Here is a 25312-nt window from a genome sequence, read left to right as displayed (position 1 = left end):
CTGTCTCCTTCTCAAACATCTCAGATTGTCATCGTGGATCAGTAACTTCTAACTGTTATAGTTCTAGCTCTGTGGTTCCACATTTGGGAACAAATAGATTCAATTTTGCAAACACCACCTCTGACTCTAAGATCAAAGAAAGTAAGTTGGTTTTGGTATTAAGAGAGCTTCTAGATGAGGCAGTGCAGGACTCTGGGGTTATCCTGGCCTTAGAGACTTAAAGAGGTGCGTGGTGAACTGGAGAAACAGTTTGGTTCATTCACTCAAAAACATTTGTCAAGCATACCTGGGCAACATGAGTATACAAGATAAACACGGGAAAAAATGGCTCCTGACCTCAAACACCATAATCTGGCCAGAGAGAAAAGACATTCATGAATGACACAATATAAATATAAATACAAATATAAATATAAATGAGTCCTACAAAGGATGTGATCAATATGAGGTAGGCTTTTTGATTTTAGCCCCGCTCTTAAAGAAATCCTCCCAGGTTGGGATTCAGGGGAGAACAATGATTTAACTTTTAGGAGCTGGAGTCAGATACTTAAGACTTCTAACTCGCCCACCTAGGAGCCTGGAAACAGAACTTAAACTTTCTACATCTTGAATTCCTTGTTTATAAACTGCGGATCGTAATAGTGCCTACTACAAAAGGTTGTTGTGAGAAACAACCAATTGCTCACTGAAGAAATCGAACAGGAAACCAGAAAGTACCTAGAGACAAATGAAAATTAAAACACGATGATCTAAAACCTATGGGACGCAGCAAAAAGCAGTTCTAAGAGGGAAGTTTATAGCAATACAAGCTTACCTCAGGAAACAAGAAGAATCGCAAACAACCTACCTAACCTTACACCCAAAGGAACTAGAGTAAGAAGAGCAAACAAACGCCAAGTTAGTAGGAGGAAAGAAATCATAAAGATCAGAGCAGAAATAAATGAAATAGAAACTAAAAAACAATAGAAAAGATCAATAAAACTAAAAGCTGGTTCTCTGGAAAGATAAACAAAATGGATAAACCTTTAGCCAGACCCACCAAGAAAAAAGGGAGAGGGCCCAAATCAATAAAATCATAAACGAAAAAGGAGAAGTTACAACCAACACCACAGAAATGCAAAGGATCGTACGAGGATATGACGAACATCTATCCACATATGCCAATAGAATGGACCACCTAGAAGAAATGGACATATTCTTAGAAAGGGACAAGACTGAACCAGGAAGAAACAGAAAATATGAGCATACCAAGCACAAGGCATGAAACTGAATCAGTAATTTTAAAACTCTCAACAAGCAAAAGTCCAAGACCAGACGGCTTCACAGGAGAATTCTACCAAACGCTTAGAGCAGAGTTAACACCTATCCTTTTCAAACTCTTCCAAAAGGCTGTTATGAGGATTCAGTGAATTCTTTTATGAGGAATGCTCAAAACACAGGAAATGCCACATTAGTATTTAATAGCCATTATTACTACTGTTTTTGTTGTTTTTATTATTAATACATGTCTACAGATAGAGGGGAAAATTAAGTAAAAGGGAAAAGAACTAACTTCTTTTTCATACTCTGCTCAGAATATTTCTGGCCACCACATGTGTGGGCATTCCCCACCCCCTCCCCCGCAAAGCAATTCTCCAACTCTCTTTGAATGTCAACTGGGTGTCCCTACAATTCAATTCAGTTCTGATGCTATGATTCCGCAGGTTAAGGGCTCAGTCTCACGAGCCTGCCCCCCACTTCAGACACCAATTGCAAGTCCAGGTTGTCACCTGTGCTTCTGACAGACTGGCTATAAACTGGAGGTTCCCACAACCCTCTCGTTTGTTTCGATAATTTGTCTGAATGGCCCACCGAACTCAAAAAACAGTTTACTTCCTGGATTACTGGTTTATTATAAAAAGGATACAAAGGAACAGCCAGATGCGAGATGCCTAGGGCAAAGCAGGGGGAAGAGGTACAGAATGTCCATATGCCTCTGCAGGTGTGTCCCCTCCCGGCACCTCCACGTGTTCACCAACCCAGAAGCTCTCCAAACCCCTGCGGTTAAGAGAGGTTTTAAACGGAGGCTTCATTACACAGACACGGGTGGATTAAATCACTGGACATCAGTGATAAAGTCAACTTCCAGCCTCTCTCCCCTCCCCGAGGTTGGGGGTGAGGCTCAAAGCTCCAGCTCTTCAATCACCGGGCTGGTTCCCCGCCCACCAGCCCCTCCACCTCAGGGGCTTCTCAAAAGTCACCTCATTAACCTAAGCTCCGGTGTGGCTGAGAGGGGCTCCTTATAAATAACAAAAGACACTCCTTTTACCTTTATCACTCATTTCACTTAGGAAATTCCAAGGGTTTTAGGAGCTCTGTGCCAGGAATGGGACAAAGACCAAACACATACTTCTTATTTATATCACAATATCTCAAAAGTCAGAATTCAGACGCCAGAATTCTTGCGCATGTTCCCTGGGAAGACACTGGAGGCTGCTCTGGGTAGGTCTAGAATTAATGAAAACACAAGGACCTGCATCTCTCTCAAAGAGCACATATCTCACAAATACATAGCTTATTAATCCTTCAGGGAAATTCACTTGGAATTTCCTCTGATAAAATTGTCAGCCTAAGAATTTGGCCTTCCATTCAATCCTCCTGAGTTCTCTCCTGACCAGAAACTTTACCCTACCTATGCTGATCCGACTACCAAAATCTTTCCCCAGACTTTGGGTCTGTGTTTCTAATTCCACATGGCAGGAGAAGTCATATTTGAGGAACTTGAGCTTTACTAGGAAAAGAGAACTGGGGACTCAGTGAACCTTGAGAGCTCTTATAAAATTTAAGATGTATTTTATGGACTTAACAACAGTTACAGGCTGGCTGTACAAGTCCTACAATATAAGAGGTGTGCAGAACAAGCTAACAATCCCCTCTGTCCTCCAATCTCACTCCCCAGAAGTCATAGTAATAATTTGTGTTGAGAAATCTACTCACATAAATCTATAAAAACATAAACATTCACATCCATGTTTATAAATGCTTTTACACTGGGTAAAATACAACAGTGACGTCAGCCTATCTGAAAAGGGGGAAATCCATGATGTTTTGCCATTTGCCATCCTTGACTCACTCTATAAACTTTTAAACACAAGGATGTTTAAGACAGAAAGAACTTTAGGTCACTTCTTTTTCTTTTCACGTGCTTAGTTCATCTGAAGCAGAGGGAAAATCCCCAACCCCCTCTGTAACACACAAACTCGGCCCTGGACAACTCCAGAATGTCTCCGAAGAGCCCCAACTGGCCCCGTCAGGCCCTCTTACCCAGGGCTCAGCTCCCTTGTCCCCAAGAATTACAAGCCCAGTTGTAAATACGACCTGAAGGCCCTGGGATGCTCCCCGCTCAGCTTCTCCGACCCTTCCCGACGCCGCACGGACAAATCACGCATTCTGCCAACTGTTCTACCTCCCTCTCCTTTTCTCAAATTTGTTTCCTTTTTTTCTAATGACCCCCAACAGCGTGACTTGTTATCTGTATACAACAGATAACTGTGCCTGGTTCCAATGACTCCATGATAATTTCTCGCAGGTCTCTGTCCTTCACCCGCATAAAAGTGCGCATTGTCTCAAATACTAATGTTCATACCAATCATCATAAAGTTCTCTTAAATTTACAAATTGTCACCACTCAGTGATTCAGAGTCTGGAAGGCCAGAAATGCCAAAAGCAATCACCAAGAGCTTTAGTCATAGAAGTTAAGATCTTTTCCCTGTGGACTAATTTGTAAGTGATAGCTACCTAATCAAATTGAAAAAGGTCTACCTAACTTTTACCATTACTGTTAAATAATGCTACACAGTAGCTGCGAAATAACGCTAGAACTACTTCACTTGTATAATCTGGAGACCAGGAGTACTGAATCTCAGATATTCTTTGCTGACCTGCAGTTCTCTGCTCTGGGTTGCAAATACTGGCAAGAGGGAGTCCCAGGAAGATGGGACGGGATGGGATGGCTGCCGTCGAGCAGCCTCACTCCATGGCATCTAGCTGAGTGAAGCCATCCTGAATCAGGTTCTGGGCCTCCGTTACACAGGCTTAGAAACCACACTTCCTCCAATAAGCTTAGAATGGATCATTCTCAGCTAGAAGGATTCACTGTCAAGCTCACAAGAAACTGATGTGTAAACCATCTTACGAATTTACGTACAGAAATATAGTTAGAAAGGGAACTAGCACGCCCCCTAACTGTAGTGTGGGTACATAAATTATGGTCAGTGGTTGTTGGATAAATACGGAATGAGCAGAAGGGGCATCAGCTGATCACAGGCAGTGCTTTCCACTAAGTTAGCCTGAGCAGTGGTTTTCAAATGAGAAGCATCAAAACTCACCTGGAGGGCTCGTTGAAACCCAGAGTGCTGGGCCCCACCTCCAGAGTTTCCGATTCAGGACTGGGTTGGAGCTTGCATTTCTAACAGGTTCCCAGGAGCCACACTTGGAGAAGCATGGACGCAAGACACCTTTCTCCATTACTGGAACAGCCTTTCTAATGGGACTATCTTAGACCATTTGGGCTGCTGTAACAGAATACTATAGACTCATGGCTCATAAACGATAGACACTGGTTTCTCACTGTCCTGGGGGTTGGGAATCCAAGATCAAGGCACTGGCAGATCTGGGGTCTGGTGAGACCCACTTCCTGGTTCACAGATGGCCATCTTTTTGCTGTGTCCTCATGATGGTAGAAGGGGCAAGGGATCCCTCTGGGGTCCCTTTTATAAAGCACTAATCCCATTCATGTCCTAGTCAACTCCAAAATGCTCCACTTCCAAACACCATCACATTGGAAGTTAGGTTTCAACATATGAACTTTGGTGGGGAGGCAATCATTCTGTTTATAGCAGGGACCTTAGCTCATGTCCACTGAGAAGCCTTTCTCTCCCTAGACTCAGCTGAACTAGGGAGAACTACACTGCTTCTTTGACTCTTGTTCTAGCTAGAAAAATCTTCTAACATATTCTTTCTTCATAAAACTGGGGTTCAGTTTCTGACTTTGTGTGGTCTATGATTGTCACCTCACTTTCTAGTCTCATTTCCTCAACCAACAGAAGGGGGAGAATATTGCTTGTCTTATAGAATTTTTTTTAAATTGTGTAAGAAAACTTACACGTCTGTTTTAAGATTTGAATGAGATAATGTATGTGAATTATCTGGCACAATTCCCAGCACACAAAGTGCCCCGTGAATGGTAACTACTGCCATGACTCTTGTCATGAAGTGAACTGTATCTCCCCAAAATCTACATGTTGAAGTCCCTAACCCCCAATGTGATTATATGTGGAGACAGGGCCTTTAAGGAGGTAATTAAGGTTAAATGAGGTCATAAGGGCGGGGCTCAATGCAATAGGACCGGTGCCCTTATAAGAAGAGGAAGAAACACAAGGAGTGCACCCACACAGAGGAAAGACCATGTGAGGACCCAGGGAAAAGGACAGCCATCTGCAAGCCAAGGAGAGGCCTCAGAAGAAACTGAAACCCAGCAGGACCCTGCAGGGCCCTCCTGAGTACAAAAGCCCCTCTGTGTTCCCTGTTTCTTGTCTGCAGAAAAAGGCTTTAGGGACTTCCCTGGCACTCCAGTGGTTAAGCCTCCATGCTTCCAATGCAAGGGGAGTGGGTTTGATCCCTGGTGGGGGAACTAAGATCCCACATGCTGCGTGGGTGGCCAAGAAAATTTTAAAAAAGGAAAGAAAAAGAAAAAGGAAAAGGCTTTAGTCTCCTACAACTTCTCTGAGTTCCAAAGAACAGACTCAGTTACTAATAAGGGAAGCAAGGGAATGCAGAAACAAAGGAAAAGCAGTCAAGCAAAAAAAGTAATGATAGCTTAAACAATAGTTCAGCAATAAAACAGAGTCCTAGTTCCTCCTCAAGGGATACACACAACAATCTGATGCATATCTTTGAGTTGTTCTGCAAAAACTAAGACCCCCCCCCCACCCAGGTGGAGGATGGTGACTACCTGCTGACCCTGACCCCAGGCTGGTGGAAACCAGAAGGTTGATTATTAAGATTCCTGAAACATCACCCTGTTACCTCACCACCAACCAATCAAAAAAAAGTCCACAAGCTTCAACCCTCACCCCAAGTGCTGCCTTTAAAAACCCTCCCGAAAGCCATCGAGGAGTTCAGGTCTTTTGAGCGTTAGCTACCCATTCTTCTTGCTCGGCACAGTGCAATAAACGCTGTACTTTCCTTCACCACAACCCGGTGTCAGTAGACTGGCTTTGCTGTGTGGTGGGGGAGTGGGCCCGAGTTCAGTTCGGTAACAAAAACAAACCTGCTGACACCCTGATCTTGGACTTCCAGACTCCAGAACTGTGAGAAAATAAATTTCTGCTATTTAAGCCACCCAGTCTGTGGTCCTTGGTTATTGCAGTCTGAGCTGACTAATAACCCTGTTCACGGAAGGAACGTCTTTAATGTAGCTTTTGCATGTATTCAGTCTTGCCTATTTGATGTTTCAAAGTTTTGGTGTCTACAGTTTCTCTCTCGTTAATTTTTCTTTGACCTCAGTGTTGCTGTCCCTGAGTTAGACCGTATACATTCTTAGAAGGGTGAGATTAGGAAAAGAAACACGTTAATATAGGTGGAAGGACTCTCTGGTTCCATAAGTAACCTTCTGAGGTTGGAGAACAGCACTGGGCTCAAAGTATCTCCTGGAGAGGGGTTCTCTTTAAATGAGCACACATTTTAGATGGACTGAAACCAGGCATAACTGCCCAACATCTGGGCAGCTGGGGCAGTATTCATTTGATCTCTTGGTTTATTGAAAACTATGGGGAAGCTAAAAAGTCGTAGAAAAGTTGGCAAGGTAACTTCAAATGGAATGCATATGTTATTGAACAAACTTATTAAGTACAAAACCCTTGAAAAGAAGCTTTAATATTAAAAAAATTATAATATACCCAAAGGAGAATTCTATCTAGTCTCAACAAATGACAACAAATGTAGTGCTAGATCACTGTTGCCTTTGGTCTGGCATCTGCAAGAGAAAATTATACACTGAACAAGTTTGACTTTTAACTTTCAACCTTTCTACAACCTTACTAGAATATGGAGAGTCCAGTAACTCCATTTGTTTTAAAATTAATCACCTCAATCTGAAAAAGTCCCCAGGAGAAAATGGGTTGAACCAGAATTGTTTAGATCCTCACCTGGACAGGACTCCATTCTTGCCAAATTTCTTACTTTGGTTAACTTCAGAGGTGATTTGAGACCCAGACTGATCTGAAGATGGGTTTCAAATATTGTCTATCTTATTTTTAAAAAATGAATCTGTTATTCATTCCCCCTGAATGACAGAAGCATGATTTAAATGAATATTCCTTCAAAACTCTTCATTAGAGACTCTTAACTTGGGGAGACAATAAAGTACTAGCACCTCTAGTAAACTCTCAGGCCACCTGTGATTCAGAAACACACAAAATATTTTTTCCTGGCTTCTTCTGTGTTGTTTTGAAAATCATCATCTGTGAAAGAAAATCTTTTTTAAAACGTCAAACATATTTAAAATTTGTTTACATCAGGAAGTATGACAAAGTTCACATGAGCTTTGGTCTTATCTTTGTCAACATGATGGGCCAACGTGCTACTCTGCGGCAAAGTGCTCGGCAGTGGAAGTGTGGAAGCCGGAGCGTCAGCCCCCTTGGGAACCCTGGCCACTGCGCTCTCCCGGTAGGGAGAAAGCACAGCACAAAAGGCTGGAACCAACTTTACTAAAATGTTACTTGTCCCAACATGAAAGTCTGTCTTGAGGCATCCTGGATGCCTTGCCTATCATCCTGCCAAATAAAAGAGGTCACCTAGTACTAGAGAGCTGAGGATAAAGCTGAGTGGCCTAGAAATAGTGATGCCTGGGCCAGGAAAAAAAAAAAAAAAAGGAACAGTTTCTCTGTCAAACATTGGAAGTCATCATTATCAGAACTACAACTATTTTACTAATATCTTATATCCCAAGGGATGGATAGATAAACCATCTATTTCAGCCCAACATCCCAATAGGACGATGACCATCTCCCAGGGCGATAAGCTCTAGTGTCTCCAGTATGTGAACACTGATGCTGACAAAGGAAAAAAATCTTATTTTCTAAGCCTCTTTTGGGAAGAGCAAAGACTACTGATATTTTAGAACCGGTGAAGCAGTTCCAAGCTGAGGAGTGGAAGCAAACTCAGTGTTCTATGCACAGACTTTGCACCTCTGATTTCTACCTGTGACCAGTGGAGTCCTCCCCGTCATCCCAACTCGTGGTTTTCCGCACGTCATGAAGTGACAACAATCACTTTGCCCACAATGCCAGTGGAAGCCTTGCTGGCTGTCACTGCCGAGTTCTCAGAAGCAGAGAAGTGAGTCAGCGCCCTGTTGAAAGCTTTCAGCAAGGTGTGGGGCAAAAGACATTTTTCTCTACCGCAAAGAAGTGTGCCAACATCACAGAGCTGGGTCTTCAAACTGCTCCCACCCCAGAAACACCACTGTGAAACAGTTCAACAGGGAGGAGTTACTTTTCAAACGTACTTAAAGAATACAGCTGGCGATGGAACATTACTCAGCCATAAACAGGAACGGAGCGCTGATATATGGCACAACATGCGAACCGCAAAAAAGATTATGCCAAGGGAAGGAAACCCAGCACAAAAAGTCACATATTATATGATTCCCTTTATATGAAACATCTAGAGTAGTGTGATCCAGAGAGAGAAGGCAGACTAGTGGTCACCAGAGTCTGGGGAGAGAGGGAAATGAGGAGTGATTGCTTAGAGGGTACAGAGTACCCTTTGGGAGCACTTTGGGATAAAAAATGCATCGGGAATAGATAGAGATGACACCACTGCTCGTGTGCTAAATGCCACAGAACGGTACATTTTTAAATGGCTAATGGTTAATTTTACGTTACGTGAATTTGAACTCAATTTTTAAAACAGAATACATTTGGCCACATGAACACTGTAACACTTTCCTTTTAAGGCTCTTTAGTTATGAGTATGAATGCTGCTGATTTGTGGCTGGCCTCTCTCTCTTTTAGTGTCTTGTCCAATAGACAGTAATAACCTCCACAAGGTAGAGATCACAGTGTCTGGTACATAGAAGACACTCAATTTTGTAGATGAAAAAAGAAGAGAATCTATAATCTTTGGGCCAAGCTACACATGAGTCCACGAGAGCCAGAGGAGGCAAAAAAGTGGCCAGCTATGAAAAGTTCCAATGCTGAAGAATCAAATTCCATGAGCCTCAAACCTGACAATATCCCTTATAGAAATTTATGGGGTCTTGGAAACCTCAAGGAATTCTTTTGAAAATTTATTTCTGCCTAGACATCACTGAAATTTAGACAGAGGTTCATACTCTTTTTCTTGCTGACAGTATCACTAATGTTCACCTTGCAAAGATGACCTCACTGATAGGAGAACAAAGGAAACATCTTGGTATGAATTTAATTTGAAGACTCTTAGAGAGTCAGTTTGTTGACAGGAGGCTGGAAAAGTCCTGGCTGCTTTCACTGTATCTGCTGCCTCTTGCCTGGGTAAGTCAGCATGTGTTGCCACTAAAGTTTAAAAAAAAAAAAAATTTAATAGACTGAGTGTCAGAGAAGAGAGAGAGGCTACACTGCTTTACCATTTCACAATTTTAACTTCTTATTCAAGCTAAAGGATAGCCGGCTTCTCAGATATATACTTCAAAACCAAAATCAGGTTAATTTTTTGTTTCATTTGCACAATTTTTCCTATTTTTATTTTCATTAATTTTTACACTCAAAAAATGAGAGAAAAAAGTGACAATTCTTGGCAAAGATAATGTTTATCTTCTATGAAAAGAAAATTGATTTCCAGGGCAATAAAATAAATTGTACATCTGAATGATATAACTTCTGTGACTATCGAATACTGTGATTCCTCCCCCCGCCCCGGAGGCCCCATCTTTCTGCTATTTTTGGCTCTGTGTAAATTAGGGGAGAGAGGACTATGAAATTCAGAGACAAAAGAGACCCCACAAATCCTGAGAGGCAAAGAGCACCGCCTCTGCTTCCAGCTTCCCATGAGACCTTGTGCCCTCAGATTTCCATCCTGGGAATTTCATGGTCTGAGAATTCAATCCTAGAACTCAAGTTGCCAACCCTTGTAGTTTCCTGAACACACTGTGCAGTTTCATGGCTCCGTGGCCGTGTTTGTGGTATCATATCCTTCTAGAATATTCTCCCCATTTTCCTTTGCTTGCCTGACTCACAATCATTCCTTAAGCCTCAGTCAAGGTGTCATCAAGTCGGAGCCTTCCCCAAATTCCACTTATTGGCTCCTATGTCACCCTGGCTAACGGTCGGTCTTATCTACCATATTATGTTGAAATTACCAGTTTAGGTGTCTGTCTCCTTTACCAGACAGACAGAAAAAGGAGAAGCAGTCATTTTACAGTGGAGAAACCAAGCACCACCTTAACCAAGTCATCAGAGAAATGGCACCAGTAACGGGGAGACAGAAACATGCTCTTCCTCCTGATGTGATATACTGAGACGGACACAGCATCTCTTCCATGCCCTCCCTGCCAAAAATGTGTAACCTAATGTGATGATGAGGGAACAGCAGACAACTCTAAATTGAGGGACATGTGACAGAATAACTGGCCTGTCTTTAATAAAAGCGTAGAGATCATCAAAGACAAAGAAAGACTGAAGAACTGTTCCAGACTAAAGGAGACTAAAAGGACATGAAAACTGAATGCAATGTGATTCTGAATTAGATCCTGGACCAGGAAAAAAAAATTTTTTTTCTCTTGCTATAAAAGACATCAGTAGAAAAACCAGAAAACTTTGAAAGGCTTACAGGTTAGACAATGGTACTGTAGCAATGTTAATTTCCTGCTCTGTGATTATATAAGGGAATAGTTGTCTTCTAATTAGAAAATACCCACTTAAGTGTTGCTAGCAACTTACTGAAATGGTTCAGAGAAAAACAATCATACAGAGAGAGTGAGAGAACACGATAAAGCAACCATGATAACATGTTAACATTTGAGAAATCGATGAAATTAGATGGACATTCTTTGGACTATTTTCGCAACTTTTTCTAGAAGTCTTAAGTTATATCAAAGTAAGTTTAAAAAATTTTAAAGCATAAAAATCTAAAGAAAATTTTCCTTTTAGATGAGAAGAATAAACCTACGGGACTAGAAAAGTACATGTTATGTTCAGGGTAGATAAGAAAATCTGCAGTAGTTACTTTTAAAGTGAAAGCAGTGGTTACACAGGGTGCTAACTGGAAGTTGGCACAATTCCAGGTCACTGACACTCTCTCCCAAATTAACCCAACAACCTGGACAGCAGAGCAGTAAAAGATATTATCTTTACTGTGCAGTCACAAATGAGAAGCAAGAACACTGTGAATAATGCTGAGCAATCTACCTGGTTTACAAATAAATATTTTTCTCAGAGACTTAACCAACTAAAAAAACCCATCTCTGCCTTAAAGGCAACCATCCTACAAACACCCTACACAAAATATAAGGGACAACACGTTGTACCAGGATTACAACTGGTGTAATGTAGTGTAATACAATGTCTGTGGATGCTCTCTGCCAGCAGTGGTACCATCTCTAGGGGGCTGGTCATTTCAGAGAGTTAGCATTTTCTATCACAAGATGAACTGTACTAGCTACAGGGCTGTGAAACATGGAAGAGTAAGACTTCCATGAAGAGTAAGACTTTGTATCTGCCATCAGGAAGTTTGCCCTGACATTTGGGGAAGATGCACATGTAGAGGTAAGTTGTGGAACCAGGCATAACGTAGAGACTAGGGAGGGCTGTGGAAACTGCCAGGAATCACAAGGGAGCTCTCTATAAACACCCCAAAGAAGGGAAAGAAATCGATTTATTGGCCCAGACCAGACACAGAAGACAGATTCCAACCCAACACAGGGAAACAATTTCTAACAGAGCCCTCCAGCAATTGAATGGGTGGCCTTGTGAAGCAGCAAGCCTTTTCACCACTGACTACATTCAAGTATACCCAAGATTTCCTCTTCAGGTACTACAAGGATATAGATTCTTACGTCATCTAGGCCCAATCTAGAAACGCCGAAGGTCGGGTTTCTCAATGGCAGCGTCCCTGGCCTACCCACCAGATGTCATAGTCCCCACCTCCAGGTTTGACCGCCAAAACTGTCTCCAGACATTGCCACGTGTCCCGGGAGTAAAACTGCCCCCAGCTGAGGCACTCCTAACAGCAAACTTCTCTGCGTCTGTGTGTTAAGAAAATGAAATACTACAGAAATTCAGAGGGAAGGGCCTAAGGTAGTCAGAGGAAGACTCGTGGGGAAGATCGGATTTGCGATAAGCCTTGGAGTAAAAGAATTCCAAAGCAGGGCAGAGGTAACAGTGAGCTTTCTTGGACAGGGATGGTATGATTCAGGTGTGCAGGAGGTAGGAGAGGACAGACTGTCATGGGATCATTAAGAAGCCAGTTGGCCAAGTAGAAAAGTTCAACAGTAGATAAGGCTAGAAGTATCTGTAATGTTGTGATGCGTTGAAGGAATTTCCAATCTAAAGTCAAGGTTGCTTAGGTTGGCATCTTGACCTATCCACATCGCAGGAAAGTCAACGTTGAACGCAGTCCTGGAAGAGGCAATGTTCTGAGAGAAGGATGGGGTTCTGGAGAGTCAGGGAACTCACCATATCATCCACTCCTGTTTAACGTTTGCTTTCTCACCTGCCATTGCTCTCTGAATGACAGAGAACTTGACTCTCATTTTAAAGTCTCCTTTGAAGAGAAGCTGAAAGCAAGCAAGTGGGGGGCTGGGGGAGGAGGAGAATAGCACTCTCCAGGCACGGGACTGAAGGGCATCATGTTTCCTGAAAGACGGTAGAATGGTTAACATCCTGAAATATTCAAGCAACACTCATGCCCGGAAGGCTGGGGTTTGCGCACGTGTGGATGACCAATACCTTCAGCTTTTATTCTGATTGGTTCTAAATATCCAAACCCGGACCACAAGAGCGTTTCCTCAAGTTACACTGGGAGCGTGAGACAGCTGGGGTTGCGGTGCTGAAACCACGCCCCACAGAGTTAACGGAAGCTGAAGGCTAACGGGGACTCGAGCTTGTCTTGCACAGCAACAGACAGGGGAACGGCTTCTTGAAACCCTCCTGCTTGTAAACTGCCTTCACTGATGAAGTTCACTTTAGTTACTTTTTCTTTCTTTTCTTCCCTCTCTTACGTCGCATACCTTCCCAGCTTCAGGGAGCCCACGTGTTTTACAGGAACTGGGAGTCAGCTCACCTTTCCCCGCCGCCACTCACCTTTCTCCAGGCCTACGACCACCCTGCTTACCCCAGAAACGTCCCAACCTCCTCGCCTTCAGGGAGGCGGATCTGAGACTTGTTCTCCTGTCTCCTCGCTTGGCTGCCTTGTCACTAAACTCTTTCCGGGCTGCAAACCCGGGCGTCTCAGCATTTGGCTTGCTGTGTGTCGGGCAAACACACCTGGTTCAGTAACAGCATCTGTAGGGGCGGCAGGGTTTGATCAAGGCGAGCGTTAGCCTTAAGAACCACGTTACCTTTGAGTGGGTTAGTTCTCTCCTTGGTCTGTGGCTCACATGTACTGAGAAGGGCTCTGGAAAGGCTCTGTTCAGAGGGGCTGGTGGAATCTTGAAGGCTCTAAAAGGGATATTTCTAGTCTACTGCCTCTGGACGGGCGCTGGCTGGCGGTGCAGCAGGGCAGGCCTCCAAGGCACCCTGTGTCCATCCAAGAGGCCTCTGGAGGTCCAAGAATGCCAGGAGAGTCCCCACCCACAGCGAGAAGTTCAAGCGGGCTGGCCCTAGGGCCACTTCAGTTGTGCGCCCCACTGCGTGAGACAGCAGACACCCTTCTGCTGACTCCACCATTTTTGGCTGTTACTGAGGAGCAGGACCACCTCCTCTCCAAGCAAATGAACCTTTTCTAAGTAACTCTTCCCCTGCATTCCGAAAAACTTCTGAAGTGGGACCTCCAATTGACCTTTGCCCAGGTTCTTGATGGGTTCTAATTCTGCATCCCTCTTTGGTGTCATCTACTGCTTCCGCTTCGTCTTTTGGGAGGGATGAGAAGCCAACTCACCTTTATGCAGACTCGTATTCACTAAAATATTTTGATTTTAAAAAACAGAGAAAAAGACACCAAAATATTTACATTTAGATTAGAGGAGCTTTAAAATGAAAGCGTTACAAATGCAACTGAGTCTGTACAAACGGAGCGCTTTCAATCCGGGCCTCCAGCTGAGCCAGCTGCTGAACTGCAGGCACCCTTCTCCAGGGCTAAGGAGAGTTACGAGGAGGGTAAGCGTGGCCATTACTTCACAATTGAGTTAACCTCTATCCCAAGGGCAACATTTTGCAGCAGTCTGCAGTGAGTCAGTACTTTCTTTTCAGTCTTTTTTTTTTCTTCTTCTATTTGGGTAAAGTACCCTTTCCATTTTTGCCTGTGACTAGAGGCATAAGAACAAAGTTTGGGTCTGCTTCTTGCTGTTGTGATAGCTGTCTACTTTTTAAAAGGTAGAAATGGAAATAGCAGAGTCACGTGATGTTAATTCATTCGAACTAAAAGTTACAAAATGATCGACAAATAAGGTGCACGCACACAAAACAGGCCGCGATGCCACTGCAAAGGTGACTGCAAACCTCACTTTTCGGACGGTGGTTAGTGGTGATGATTACAAGTTACTCTCACAGCATACGTTTCCTTCCCCTAGAACTAGGGATATTTGCTTGCCAAAAATACTCTGGTGCAGTCTGGGCCAAGCACACAAAACAGACCCATCGCAAGAGTGATTATTTCTCACAACGTTTGAGGTTGTATAGACAAGGGCTTCTCAAAGTAGGGTCCCCTGACCAGCAGCATCAGCGAGAACTTGTTGGAAGTGCAGATTTGGGGGCCTCACCCCAGTCAGAAGGAACCAGGAATTCGGAGGGTGGGCCCGGCTGTCTGCGTCCTAACAAGCCCTTCAGGTGATTCTGATGTGCAAGTGCTCAGGTCTGCAGTGGCTCAGAGGGCCCCGGCTCCTGACAGCCTGGGCTCTCTCTGCCTCACTTTCTTCACCAGTAAAACTGAGATGATGGTAGTAACCCATCTTACAGGATTGCCACGAGGAGTAAAGTAGTTAATAAATATAAAATGTTTATAGTGATTGCCTGGGGCTGGCGGTGGGAGCAGAGATTGGCTGCCAACGGGCAGAGAGGACCTTTGGGGGTGATGGACATCTTCTAAAACTAGATTGTGGTGACAGCTGCACAACTCTATAAATTTACTAAAAATCAGTAGCTTGTAACTTACAAGGGTAAACGTTATTGTCTGTAAAGCGTACTTCGAAAAAACTTTAAAATGTTTAGAAGAGTACCTAGTTCCTAGTAATCGGATGACGGCTCTGATCATTTAAGCTATTCAAACAGACTTATCAAACTATACATGTTCTACACCAAGGGGGGAAAGCAGCGGGGGGGGGGGCGGGGGGGAACTGGGAGACTGGGATTGACATATATACACTAATATGTATAAAATGGATAACTAATAAGAACCTGCTGTATAAAAAAATAAAATTCAAAAAAAAATTATCCATGTTCTAAAAGGCACTAATCTCCCTTCAAAGTGTGAGGGTCTTATTCTGCCTTAATGTCTTGTAAGGGATCTGTGCTGTTGCCTGTGACTGATTCAAAAAGTAAATTAGGCCTATGGCAATCATGCTTATTATGAAGATTTTACAGATGGATAAAATGATAGTAATATCACAGAAATATATCAATGGCAAACTGATATGTAACCAATCCCAATATATTACTCCACAGATATCACTTTCCTTTTAAAAAAAACTGGAAGTATATATTTGCTCTAATTCATAATTGCTATCTCTATTTCAATAAACAACGACTTATAAACTGTACTGACTACGATACAGACAAGAGACGTGATGGAAGACAAAATACAGAAAGTGACAGAAGTGGCCTTGGATAAGAGCTTAGAAAACAACCATATTTTAGTGCCAAAACTATATATAAGCGGGTATTTAATAATATGCATTGATTTGGTTAACAACTGACAATGTTGAATCTTCCCCGAGCCCTGTGCTCCCGGAAGAGAAGAACAGTTACAGAACCCTCCACTCCTTGGCATCTGACAAACGGCTAAGGGCAAAGAGCCACTCCCCCACGTGAAGTCACGCAAGACCCACGGTTCACTCCTCCTCATGAATCCCACAAGGCTTGCAATGCCCCTGTGTACCTGCCTCTGTACCACACAAGCCCTTCCTTTCCTTTGAGACATTCCTCATTAATAACCATTCTCCCTCTTGCAATTGCCTGAATAAAATTATCTTCTTGATTGTCCGGTGCATTTTGTTTTGACACAATAAATATAATGAACAAGTCTGGCTGTTGGTTAACAAAGTTATTTGACACTTGATGTTTTACAATATTTTAAAATATATACAATAGGCACACACATACATATACCTATATTAGCTTTTTAATTGCATGTATTAACGCTAGAGTACAAAATGGAGAGAGTAAAATTAATTTGCACATACAACTACCTACAACTAATCATCTAGGGCAGAGATGGACACACTTTTTCTATAAAGGGCCAGACAGACAGTAAATATTTTAGGCTTTGCATGTCATACTGTGTCTGTCTAAACTACTCAGCTCTGCCACAGTGTGAAAGCAGCCACAGAGAAATCATAAATGAATGGCTGTGACGATGTTCCAGTAAAACTTTATTTACAAAAGCAAGTGGTGGGCTGTAGTTTGCTCCCATCCAGAGCAGTGCCTCCCAAAGGTATTCCAAGGAATACTACTTTTAGGGCTTGTTAATAGGTAATACGAAAAAAATTAAAGATGGGGATAAGGAAGTCACACATGGCAAAACAGATTTGGGAAAATCTGGGAAGCAGGTTTCTTTACTACAGCACTTTTCAACGACTTAAAAATGCTAATGTGCACTGTGAATCCCCAGAAAGATCCCTCGCAAAAATTTTCAACACCTTAAATCAGAGTTATTATTTCTTAAGAGTATTTTAAAAAATCTATAGAATCATTAGTAAGCCAATACATATACATATGTATTTTTTCAAATACTAATTATATTTTTAAAGTACTTACAGATTTGAAACATTTGGGTGGGGTCACCTTTCTGCAATGTATTATATAATTTCTACTTATAGAAGTATCAATATAATATAGTGAACATAGTTTATTCTAATTGAGACAAGTTCCCATAAATCCTGCTACTGTGCTTCCTATAAGATTATACTGTAGTTTTGTGGGGGGCTTTTTGGTGGGGAGAGGGGTCTCTTTTTCCAAGTCATTGGAGTTTCAGCTATAATTTCTGTTCTCAGTCCTTTCTGCCATCCTGCTTCCTTCAATTCCTAATTTAAAAGGTCCCAAGGCAGCATCTCCTATGTTTTCTACAAAACTAGTTTTAGGAAAGGGCTAATACACACCCAATGAATAAAAGGATTCAGTGGCCGAAATAAGTTTGAGAAATACTGCATTCCATATTCCCTTTTGGAGACTCAAACTGATTATCAGTTTAGTACTGAGAAGTCCTGAAGTAAAAAACATTGTTTAACTGAACCTAGCGTTTCCCAAATTTATCTGAAATAGAATATCTTTTTTTGTAGTGCTACTATTTACACTGCTTGGCAAAAATTGTCCTAAACACACACAGACACACACAGACCGATCAGCTAATGGAAATTCTTAGAATTCTAGGTAAGAGTCGATAAAGTGATGAACTAAATGACACCTCATCCAGTGATTCTCAAGTTTTTTCCAGGTATTCCCGGTAAGAAAAAAATCCATGGTGAGATACTTCCAGATACCAGAAATCTGGAGTGTTACTGTATTAAAGAAATGTGGTTTTTTCCTTCTACCTCCTTAGTAATAACACTGCTTTTTAACCAAGTTCACACGGTTATGCCCCCTTAATTTATTCTATTATATGGGTAAACATAATTATTTGTAGTTTGTAGCCTCTTTGTCTTATTTTCATTGTTTTCTTCCTCAAAAATCAGTATTTTTCATGTCAGCTACTTTTCATCATAGGATTTCTGTACCTTGAAATGTTTGTCAAACATGCTGAACATATAACCAATATATGTTCATTATTTTTTAAAAAAACAGACGTTCCCAGAAGAGCGTGATAAAGATTCTATCCAAACTGAACAACTCTTAATATTCCTGGATTCAATCTTCCAAGTTTGGGTTTTCAAAACAGAATATCCAACACATATAATTTTAACCTTTTTTTTCTATGTCATAGTCTAGTTCATATTGTATCTTTCCATGTTAATACTGACCTACTCATAATATTAATGGCTACATATTAGTATTCTACCATATGGAATACCATAATTTCTTTAATCAAACCCCTGTTGATGGACAGTCTGGTAGTTTGTAATGATTTTGCTAATGTAAGTATCACGGACAAATATCTTTGGGAACTCATCCACTTAGTTCTCATGGTGGGCTTCAATCTTGGGACCTTTCCCATCAGAGTCGTCCCAGGTGGCAGCCCACAGCATCACGTAAGCCCCACCTCCCATCCCTGGTACTGGCTGATGGGATTGAAAGTCAGCAAGCCTTGGATTATCCAGTGATCCACCAAACATCTAGGTGAGAAAAGATGAGATGGGCCAATCAGAGTCTCTCTCTCAGGAAGGAAGCAGTTTCCAGGGAGCGTATGGCTTAGAGGACGGCTGATGAGTCTATGACAGGGGATGATCTGCCGCACACAGTCCTCAGCTAAAAGGCAGAAACTGTAGCCAGTAGAGGAAGGGAACGCCTCTTATAGAAGTATCAATAAGAGGATTACTGATTATGGATGGGGCCTGTGTTTCTGCATTAGCCACTTTGTCCTTTAAAGCCCTGGCTAGCGGGGCCACCTCTTGGAGGCAGACCTGGGGGGAGGGGGGAACTGTCACATTAATGGTGGTGCACAGAGTGAGAAGATTCAGGAGCTGCGTTTTCTTTTTTTTTTTTTTAACATCCTTATTGGAGTATAACTGCTTTACAATGCTCTGTCAGTTTCTGCTGTATAACAAAGTGAATCAGCTATACATATACATATATCCCCATATCTCCTCCCTCTTGCGTCTCCCTCCCACCCTCCCTGTCCCACCCCTCTAGGTGGTCACAAAGCACCGAGCTGATCTCCCTGTGCTATGCGGCTGCTTCCTACTAGCTATCTGTTTTACATTTGGTAGTATATATAAGTCCATGCCACTCTCTCACTTCGTCCCAGCTTCCACTTACCCCTCCCCGTGTCCTCAAGTCCATTCTCTACATCTGGGTCCCTATTCCAGAAGCTGCTTTTGATGAGCTTCTGGATCCCAGCTTTGCCATCGGAGAGCCCTCAGGCCAAGTCCTGTTTCCGGTACAGGCTATGTGACCCTGGAAGACTACTTAACATCTGTACGTTTCAAGTCCTTCATTTCAAAAGCAAATAGTTAACAGTATTTACCTCATGAGAAGATTAAATGAGGAGGCAGTCCGAAATGCCTCATATATATGGTGTGCTCAATATATGTCAGCGCTCATGATTACAGTATTATTATTTGATCTGAGAAAACCACCAGTGAATGCATTCCCTTGGGCCTGGACGACTGGCCTTTTCCAAAGGTCTCTGTACACATACCCTGGTAATAAGTTTAGGAAACTTGAATTAATCTCCTGAAAGCCAAAGAACCTACCTAAAACAATTCCTGAAGATAAATTCCTAGAGTTGGGATTGTCAGGCTGAAGAGGAGTATAAACTGCCTTGGATAAACTCCTATTACAAGTTACTCTCATGCTGGACATTGGTGTGGACTGCTCCTCTGAAGGACTGACCCACGGATTACTAACTAGGAACGCTTGAACCCAGGACCTGAAGATTTGTAAATGACTGTTGTTACCATATGGTTATCTGTGTTCAAGTTCAATATGGGAGCCACAACTAGAAACTGACAGAGCACCCCACCTCCCCACCAGAGGTGCCAGAGAGCTGGTTCTGGGTAAAGACTCAAGGATACAAAGGATGGGAGGGAAAGAGGTGGCTCCGCTAGCCAGGGCTTTAAAGAACAACGTGGCTAATGCAGAAACACAGGCCCAATCCATAAACCCCTTCCACTACCGCGTGAGCGCAATGGGGTGGGGCAGTTTCTCCCTCCCACACACCCACTCTCTCCCTCCTCCCCCCCCACCCCCATTCACCCCTTAGCCCCCCCTCTGCTTAGAGGGCTAGATCTTAGAGCAATGCATTCTCTTCAGCTTTGAGCAGAGAGAGAGAGAGACAGAGAGACAGAGAGACAGAGAGTAAGAGGAAAGAATAGGAATGGAAGGGGGAGTAAGCCAGTGTGAAACTGTCTCAAGTCTATATATCTTAGAATGGCCCTAGGTCCTATCACTGAGTCAATACTGAGCGATAAAAAATAAACAAAACAAAATCATACCCAACAAGAATTTACAGTAGTGATTTTACAGAGATATTCACCAGAATCACTGTGGGAGCCTCTTCAAAATGGATTCAGCCAGGTTCCACCCAGACCCAAAATACTGCTGGGTTAAAACTTATAGGGAAAAGAAACAATAGTGTTTTCTGAGTTCCAGTAGTTTATTTTGAGTTCCATCTGTCTATCTGCTATCTGGTAATATCTGGAAGAAACTGATATTAATAGTGGACTCTCAAATTCTACATATGCCAAATATATCTACAGGAAGAAAAAGAAAAATTCAAACATCTCCAATGATCTTTGTAACCTCAGGCTTTTATCTCAAGGATATTGAACACAGTGTTTAGAAGTTTAGAATGGGAGTACAGGAGTGATCACAATACATCAAAAACTTTACGTACATTTTGATGAGTTTTTCTAGTCCTTCCTTAGTAAATTTAGTTTTCTATTTTTGGAGGACATAATCACGTGCATACTGCTTACAGCGTCTGAGCACTTTCCTTAAGATGCGTCAAAGTGTCAAGGGCTTCGGGAGAGCCTCGATCAGTTCCTGCAGACCACTGTGTACTTGCTATTGACTTAAAATAGGGCCACAGTTCTTACAGTTTCAGCGTTAGGATCATAAACACAAATGACCACCTGAGACCACAGAGGACCGGATATGAGCTACTTATAGTAAAACTGAACCAGAAACAAGAATAGCAGGAAAGCTGCCTATTTTCTTGTAGTGAAGTCCTTTGAAGTAAACTATTTATTAAACATTACATTACAGTGTTCAAGACAAAAATCTTTGAAGGCAGGTTATCCTACTCTGCACAGTGGCCCACTGCTAACGAATTGCTTCCTTTTCCTTTTAGATTTTGTTTTTCCATTTGTGAAACTGAAACCTGGATTGTTTTCTTCCATCTATGAAACTAGCTGGCACCAAGCACCACTTCTGGCAATGATGTCAATCTATAGAAAGGGCATTAAAAACATACACCAACCCATCACCTTCTCACCATCACAATGTAAGAAGATGAGCTCATCAAGAAGTTGTTATATAAATATAAAATAGGTAACTAGTAATACTCTGTAATGACTATATGGGAAAAGAATCTAAAAAAAGAGCGTATATATGTATATGTATAACTGATTCACTTTGCTATACACCTGAAACTAACACAACATTGGAAGTCAACTGTACTCCAATCAAAATATTTTTAAAAGATTAAATATGAGGAAGAAAATCACAGAAGAAAACAAAAACAAAAACAAAAAAGAAGTTGTTACATAAAGTTCAGCACCCTAACATAAAACTAGGTTACAAGAAATGATGAAATAAAAGGAATAAGAATTCAAACAATAGGATATTTTAAAATTTAAAAGCAAAACTTATCTACTGTATTTCCTATTTCAAAACTATAGATGAATATGACTTTTTTCAACTAGCATTTTTCTACTTCTCAATAAAGCCCCCTAGATATACTAATAACAGTTGCATCTTAAAGAAATATTCAAAAGAAGAGCAAAAGGGCAATATAGTCTATTTTTCCAAACCAATCATTAACTTAAGAATCTTTGCCCTTAATCAACTATACTCTATTATAAAATGAAATTTAAAAAAAAAAGAATCTTTGCCTGGAGAAGGAGTACTGGGAAGTGAAACTCCCATCAGGCCAACACCTGTGCAAATACATCCCGGATGCAATGGTCCGGCCCTGGCCGTTCATGGACAGTGTCTCTAGCTCAGCACGTGCTAAGGAGAAAAGGACATCGGCATTGCTGGACATGTGACTGGGTCTGTCTCAACGTGGCGGGAACAATGGGAAGCTTTGTAAAATCTAGAAATACATCAAAGGGCTAATGCAGATTAAGCTCTGCTCCTTTTTTTCCTGAAAGGCTCACTTTTGTTCCTAATATAAAGACTTAGATGGTATTTCTTTAGATCATAAAGCAAGTTGTACTTTTAATGATGGATTAAAAATTATAAAAGTAAAAGATGGCTTGTTCTCCCCTGTTCTTTCTTTCTTTCTTTTTTTTTTCCCCCCTTTTTAAGTGATGAACGCAGAAAAAGACCAGTCTGGGCCAAATTTATCTCTTGCCGACCTTCAGGGATGTTGAGTAAGCCAAGCACGATGTTAGTACAAAGTTAAATTTGGGTAATTTAGTCACCTTTTTGCTAATTCCATTATTAGACACATTAGGTAATAAACTTAAAAAAGCACCTATGGTATACTTAGCTTTAAAAATAGTATGAATCTTCACTCTAAATTAGTGTAAAGTAAAATACACTGTGCTTACACTGGTCTTTTAAAATAGAAAAGCTTGTTATAGCAATAGAATAACTATTACTAAATGGATTAACACTTTCACAAAGGAGAACAGAGCCCACTGGGCTCCCTACACAGCCTGCCGCCCTACAAACTTCCCTAGATCTGCACCCATTGTCAGCTCCGTCCCCCCAGCCAGAGAGGTAGCACTCTTCCTGTTCGCCTTGGGTACTCAGGACTCCTGGCCTGTCCCTCCCCCCCTTCACTGGGACCCTGCTTCATCGGCTGTACTCTTTTTTTCCTCCCAACTGGCTCCTTCTCCTCAGCCTGAGAACAAGCTTGAGTCTCCCCTGACTCCTCGTCCCTTCTGGGCCCCCCTTTCCCTGCGGCAGGCCTGCCCCGGTCGTCGCCAGCACCCGCCGCTCTCGCCAAGTCTGCTGCAGGGCGCTGTCACCCCGCCGCTCTACCCAGCTGTCGACCAGCTGAGGCAGCCACGCACAAGATATTCAGGGAAAAAGACTGTGTTATAGAAATGTTCATATTAGAATGAAGAAACAGAAAACAAGTCACACTGAGTGAGTTACAGGCTGTAGATCTAAATTAGTTGCCCTTGGGAAACAGCTGTGGCAACTAGGAAGTTCCCAGGATCATGTCTCATAAAGGCGAATAAAACTTTATTCTTGGCTATGAAATATATTTCCACAATACTAGTTAAATTTACTGAGTGATTACTTTGTGCCAGGAACTACACTAAGTGCCTCGCCCGCATTCTCTCATTTAATTCTCACAACAGCCAATGAAGGAGATGCTGTTATTATTACTCTTATTTTACAGACCAGGAAACTGGTCTTAGAGAGAGTCAATAAAACTAAGATCAAATAGCCAATCAATAAGTGTCTGCCTGACTTTAAAACGTAGGTGCCCTCAATCACCGCCCGGTAAATTATCTTTTAAAAAACAGACTTTTAGAACAGTTTTTTAGGTTTAAGCAAAATTAAGCAAAAGATAGAATTTCCTATATACCCCTTCCCCTACACATGTATAACCTCCCTCACTATCAACATGTAAATTACTTTTTGTGCACAAACAGAAGGGGTATACATAATTGAAGTAACAGATATAGAAGCCAACATGAAATTTAAGAAAGGAAGCAAGATCTTTACATTCGTGGAAAGAGACTTAAGACAACAGAATGAAAAAATGGCTCTTAACTTTAAAAAGGGAGAATAAAGTGACCAACATCAGAATCCAAAGGCTTCACTCCCCCTTACGGGACTTCCCTGCCCCACCCCCAACAGGGTACACTGAGAACTGACCTCAGGGTCCTCCAGTTTCGCTACGAGGAGCTACGAAAGGTGATTTTTGTGGACATGCCAATATTCACTTACTACACTGTATACACCAGCTGGTTGCCATTGGATACCTATTTGTGATTCACACTTCTCTCCTATTGAAATTGGTCCACTTCCCTAGTACCTAGAACATGGTTTGGCACATAAGAGCACCTAACAAAAACTTGTTGAGTGAATGAATGAATGAAAGAATGAATGAACGAGGAAATGGATCACAAATTTCCACAGCTGTGCAAAATAACAGTGCAAAATAACAGTGCAACATAGACAAGGACTTTTTCCTCCAAGCTTCTGCTAATTTCGAACTAGTGACTTGGAAAGATACTTAATATGTTTTTTCCTTCTACACAATATTAGTGCTAATTAAATACAGTGTCAGTTATTACAGCCCTTACAAACACATGTAGGTGGTCTACAGAACAAGATTAATACCTAAATGACTAAAGAATTAAAGCACTGGTATTTGAAGCTTTGACAAATATTTTCACTATCTGAGTTTCCAAAGCAAAACATCAGTTCACAGGCAACAAGAGGGGAATGCTCAGGAATGTGCAAAAAATATTATTAGTTGGTTTAAATCTCAAAACGTTACAAGATGCCTATTAAAAAATTATACCAACAGCATTAACTTCCTCTTTGATGCTGGATATTCTTTTTTCCTCTCTTTATGTAATGACCTTCCTGCACAGTATGTGCTACCATTAAAAAAAAAAAAAACAACAAAGCCTAGGGGAAATAAAAGGAACTGCTTGCTTAATATAAAAAACATTTTATTTGAAGAACAGTCAGCAATGTAACAGAAAACATATAATAATTAAAATTATATGCTTTGTTGTTTTGTTAGGGGTTACGTTTGTTTTAATAAACAAAACAACTAATACACACTTTTGGATACTTTTGCATTTATCATGAGTTCTAGGGAAAAGGAGGAATCCTGCATAGAAAATATTTTAAAATGAGTCCTGTCCTCATACCTACTAGGTGGTTAGAATCAAAAAGACATTAGATGCCAACTAGACTTACTATGGTGACCATTTAACAATACATACCAAAACTGAATCATTACGTTGTACACCTGAAACTAGTATAATGTTATATATCAATTATATTCCAAAAAACACAAAAAGACAGTAACACATGTTGGCAAGGATGTGGAGAAATTAAATAACTCATACATTGCTGAGGGGAGTGTAAAATGGTGTAGCTGCTATGGAAAAGTCTAGCAGCTCCTC

At 41.7% G+C, this 25312-nt stretch overlaps 1 protein-coding gene across 2 annotated transcripts in view; it reads right to left on the bottom strand.

Annotated features, from left to right (window-relative positions):
* Nucleotides 1–25312, bottom strand: part of PCCA (propionyl-CoA carboxylase subunit alpha) — a 373229-nt gene that overhangs the window by 26323 nt on the left and 321594 nt on the right. The window lies entirely within an intron of this gene.

This window comes from Balaenoptera musculus, chromosome 18 (assembly GCF_009873245.2).
Source record: "Balaenoptera musculus isolate JJ_BM4_2016_0621 chromosome 18, mBalMus1.pri.v3, whole genome shotgun sequence".
NCBI classification, from domain to species: Eukaryota; Metazoa; Chordata; class Mammalia; order Artiodactyla; family Balaenopteridae; genus Balaenoptera; species Balaenoptera musculus.
Note: the sequence above shows the minus strand (reverse complement) of the source record. Positions and strands in the feature narration are given on the sequence as shown.